General features: G+C 47.7%; 1 long non-coding RNA gene across 1 annotated transcript; it reads right to left on the bottom strand.

The window, feature by feature from the left end:
• Positions 1–316: 316 nt before the first annotated feature.
• LOC138808695 (uncharacterized) lies at positions 317–4,907 on the bottom strand. Its single transcript, XR_011366576.1, has 2 exons — positions 4,740–4,907; positions 317–828 (listed from the first exon to the last, which is right to left on the bottom strand). It is a non-coding gene; the product is annotated as an uncharacterized lncRNA (long non-coding RNA).
• Positions 4,908–5,278: the final 371 nt, after the last annotated feature.

The following is a 5,278-nucleotide window of genomic DNA, read 5'->3' as shown; positions in this document are numbered from 1 at the left end:
AAGAAAAACAAAATGATGGCAGTCATGTCCTGACCCTTTCACTGTCTGTTACGCAGTGCTGGGCTGGGTGACCCCAATGGGCTGTGACTCACAGCCTGCCTCTGGGACTGGAAGCCTAGACTTCAATCTGGTGGCCTCATGCTCTTCCTTAGCGTTTTCTTCCAAAGCTGGCATTTTACCACTTGAACCACACTTCTACTTGAGCTGGCATTTTTGCTGCCAGATAGTAAAAAAGAAAAAAGAAAAAGAAAACCCAGAAGTACTTAGTCCTTAACAATGGTAAGGAAATAAAAATAACACTTTATTTAATCCATCATGCCATTTAAATGTAGTTTATCTACCCAGAAAACAAACACAAGTACTTCCCAGGTGAAAAAGGTGAACTATGTCCTTTGTCATGTAAATTTGTGTTCCCCCCCCACCACTACCACTGTCAACATAAGAAAAGGAGTGAGCGCTGGAGAATCATCCCATCAAATCAGACCAGGTGAAGACTAAGTTGCTGCTCCAGGCCCAGGACTAGAGAGAGGTGAATGCGGAAGGAACTCCATTTCATATTGCACATTGGCGTGAATGCAGTCTCAGAGAGTGAGCTTGGATGCCCTGCTGTTGAAACTCCAATAAGAAGAGGACAATGCAACTCCATTAGTCACCACCCTGCCTCTGGACATTTCCATCCTTTCATTAAAAATGAAGCTGGCAAAAGCAGAACTCTACCCCAAGAACAGTCACGATGTTATTTTCAAGCGCGTTCCTCCCTTGCTTTTCCTTCCGCGGGGCCCTGGACAGCCAGAATAGAGCTCCTCCCCATCAGGCTTCACAGTGGCCCTGTGGAGTGCACAGAGGTGTCCTGAGGAGCAGCGAGCAGGTGTGGGACCAGACCTCTTCTCCCAGCCTCCCTCTCCAGTCCCCTCTCCTTCCCATCTCCAACTGCATTCTAAATCCCAATGGCCTAAATTAGCCCTGGGGTACAGGTCACACCAAGAGCAGAGAGGGGGTACAGGTCACACCAAAAACAGAGAAGGGATACAAGTCACACTACCAAGAGCAGAGAGGGGATAGAGTCATACCAAGAGCAGAGAGGAGGTACAGGTTAAACACTGAGAATAGAGAGGGGTACAGGTCACACCACTGTGAGCAGAGAGCATCCTATGGGGAGGGGAGAAGATGGCACCCACCAAGGCTGATGAGCAGGAAACCAAACCACACTCCCGCAAACAACCACACACACACACACCAAACAACCACACACACACACCCCAAACAATCATAAACATCCCAAACAACCACACACATCCCAAACAACTACACACATCCCAAACAACCACACACACCACAAACAACCACACACATCCCAAACCACACACTTCCCAAACAACTACACACACCCCAAACAACCACACATACCCCAACCACACACACCCCAAACAACCACACACACCAAACTCAGCAGCATTGCTGTTTTGAGACACATCTGCCTGGATAGTCTTCCATCTCCATGGACCAAGAGTGAGGCTAAGGCTTTGGGCCTAGTCAGGGCTTGGACCTCGACTGTCAATAAATAAGCCATATATGCTGCTCATCCGATGATGTCAATTCGCCAACACAATCACTGGGTGCATCTAAGGTTTGGGCTCAGTAGGATAACAGTGGGACAATACATCCTCAGCTACATGCTGGTGGCTGGCACCTATCATCTCAGCTACTTAGCAGGCTGACATTAGAAGGATCAAGGTTCTAGGACAGACCGGGCAGAAAGGTCCACAAGACACTGTTTCTGGGGGAGAAAAACAGTGCGGTGACATGGGCCCGGGAGTCCAACATCACCAGTGAACCTAGAGGAGGTGGATTCAGACACAGTCATACAACATTGGCAGAAAGCAAAGGAACCTAGAGGCAAGGTTCAAGTGGTAAAGCATCCGTATAACAAGTGCAAGGCTCTGAGTTTAAACCCTAGGATCACCAAAATTTTGAACAGCAAAAATGAGCAAAATGTGCTCATTTTAGGGCTTGTCCTGAGTCAAACCCCAGCATACAGGCTTGCATAACCCTCATTGCAACCTTGTGTGTGTTTACTTGACGTCTGAGAAAGAGTGGCTCCAAACCCAGAAACACTTTGCGATTCTACAGATGGAACTCAATCCCAGCTCCCTAAAAAGAGCTGTGGGTGAAGTGTGTCCTTTCTCCTCTGGACCAGGGTTGACATGGTCTCAAGGCCTGGCCCGGCCACATCTGTGACATTCACGGGTCAGTGAGTGTGGCCCTGTGTGTGCTCTCTCTACCTCTGTGGTTCAGACAGTTAACATGTCCTAGAATTCCAGGTTTTGAGCCAGGTGGCCTGATGTCCCCACCTGGCACATCAAGACACTTACATTTCAGTCTCATCACTTGTGGCCTGAAAATAGCAACACAGTCCAATGTATGGAAAAGAAGAAGGAAGAAAAAGATGGGAACGTCTCCCCCAAAGTTTCAAAGGCTCCTCAAGTTGACAACAGAAGGCAATAGGAGACTCAGCATGAGAATGTGGCACCCAAAATAAAGGCCTTTATCAAAAACTTCCCAGTGGATGGGGAAACTGAGTCTCCAAGAGGCAGACGGTGACCCTAGGCTCTTCCTGCCCAGGGGTAGGTAGAGATGTGGGCTGGAGCTTGAAGTATCTGTGCACCTGTTTTAACCCAGTCAGCACGTGGGTCAGGACACTGGTCCTCTTATACAACATCCTCCACTGCCTCCCCCAGTCTCCAAAAGGTAGGATGTATGCAGGGTGCACAAAGAATCGGCACTGAGAACAGGCAAATCCCTGGGAGCCCACAACACAGATGCTTCAATGTATATTATGTACATCCTGGAAAATCACACATGCTCTTGAAAGTGCAAAGTCAGACTTCCTCTTCCCTCCCTCTCACTTTCCCTCCTCACAGGCTAAGCCTTATGCAGAGGTGATAAAAATCAGCCTCAGGATCCAAACCAATGTCCTCAGTCCTGCAAACCCTTCCAGGAGGCAGGGTGGCAGAGCCAGGCTGCCAGTAGAACACACACACAGACACACAGACACACACACACACACACACACACACACACACACACACAAACAGACACACACACACACACACACACACATACACACACACACACCGCTCATCCCAGAGATGGCTTATTGATGCAATTACATGGTTCAAAGCCAGTGGCACCTGACAGGGGAAGAAAAAGACAAAACCAGAAAGGGAGGGATGGCCCCAGCACTACTCCCTTGGGCCGGCTGTACAAGTGCCAAATGCCTTTTCCTTGTGAACCACAGAGGCAGGTGCGGGCCGGCAAGCAGACAGGACCACAGCCCTGGCAACAGGAGGAAGTGGTAGTTGAGGTTTCCCGATAGATCTCCTGATCCTCTCTGGACCTCAGGACCTCTCCTAGGCTCCCCAGTGCTTTCCCTCTCTGGTCTCTGCTTGGCCTGCTCAAGAGGGACAGACAGACAGAAGTTAAAAGAGCAAGATTAGTTTCCTTTCACCCCTAACCCATCTCCTCATCCCTGTCCAGGGGCAGGGAGTACAAAGGTGGACACACAAGGAATCAAGAGCTCCAGGCTGCTGCCATTGGATCAGTGGGAAACTGGGCTGTTTGCATTTCCAAGTGCTGAATGGCCGGCCACTGTGATGTCCATGTTGATAATTCCTGATGCTTTGTATTCCAGCAAATGTTTAATCCCTCACTGATCAATAATCCTCACTCGGCTGTTCTTTTTTCCCTTTTTTAAAGAACCAAATCCCTTTTTACTCTTCAAATCCTTGAATAAAATTAGGCTGCTTTAGCCCTGGATGCGTTATTCCTCAAAGAAGCTGTGTGGTTTCATAACCTCGGTTGGGGTATTTTTAAAGGGACTGCCTAGACACACTTGTTCTTGGTGTCACCTAACTTGTCTCTGCAATTGCTGTGTGTTATAAGCTGGTCTCCTCAGACACTGCTTTCAACACAGATCTACTTTTTTTTTCGCTCAAAAGAAGAAAATAATTCAAAGTGAAGTTATTTGCCCTAACTAAACCAGTGAGTCTAATCTTTGCATTCCTGGCTTACACTTAAGTCCTTCTGTACAACTTGATTTCTACCTTCCATCTATAATTTCTTTCCAAAACCATATTGAAAAGAAAACAGCTCCATTCCTAGGCCATCTTAAGAAGCTGTACTTCTTTCTTAGAGGCACGGCTGAATGTTTTGGAAAATGCACATGACACATGGAAAGAGACAACGGCTCTGTGCTCACAGGGGATGGGCTGGCAGGGGTTCTCACAATCCACTCCAGGTCCACCAAAGTTCCACAAACAACGGCAACAGAAAGAAACTGCCTTTCATCTGTAGCAGCAACCAAAGCAGCAACTTTCACCAAAGCTAACCCAAGCCAGGAGTACATCCCACACACACCAACCACTTCCACAGTTAGCCCATAAGAGCCCACGCAGCTCACCACAATATGTATTAGAAAAACACATAATTTGTGGTGGAGAAAGAAGAGTCTCTCATACAAAAAAGAAAAAAAGGGGGGGGAAGCTCTTTCAAATGCAATTAACCAAAAGACATATTTCCCCTGTGTTTGTAAAGATCACTCTATGAGAAGCATAGTTTTTGTGTGAGAGGAGGGGGGGGTGGAGAGACATGGGTTATCCCCACTAGTTAAGAAAGACAATTAAATTACTGGAGATTACCTTCATCATTAAGGAGAATGGGCTTTATTCATATTTACAGACCTAAGCAGACTTCAGTTTCCAGGTCACAAATGAATCTCTTCTCGTCTCAGATGCACATGTGGACACTGACATGGGCTGCTGTTGAGTTGATTGGATAATAATCTTATTCTCAAGCTCCTGCTGGAAAGAAGAGCTCCAGAGGAGGGCAGCAGGGGGAGGGGGAGATGGGTGAGGGAGGGAGGGAGGGAGGGAAGCGAGGAAGGAAGGAAGGAAGGGATAAAAAGAAGAATCCAATCATGTATTCTTCCTGGTTGGAATAAAAAAGTAACCCCAGTATCCTGGAAGGATTTCAAACACAGGCGAACAGTGTGCAGGAGGGTGTGTTAACAGCATGCCTTACCGGTGTGGCCTGCCTGAGACACTCTTAATGAATATTACTTCCTTCCCATTGGCTGTTCCCGCTAGAAACCCAGACCCATCCCTCCTTTCAGAAGTCAGTAATTCAGCTCCAGCCAAAGTCCAGAAAACATGCTCACGCAGGGACAAGGCTCCACCACCGATCCATAACCTTTGTGTCCTACAGTCAACCTGACCAACAG

The sequence above is a fragment of the Dipodomys merriami genome, unplaced genomic scaffold, assembly GCF_024711535.1.
Source record: "Dipodomys merriami isolate MVZ:Mamm:240054 unplaced genomic scaffold, mDipMer1.0.p SCAF_469, whole genome shotgun sequence".
NCBI lineage: Eukaryota > Metazoa > Chordata > Mammalia > Rodentia > Heteromyidae > Dipodomys > Dipodomys merriami.
This window is presented reverse-complemented; position numbering and strand designations above follow the sequence as displayed.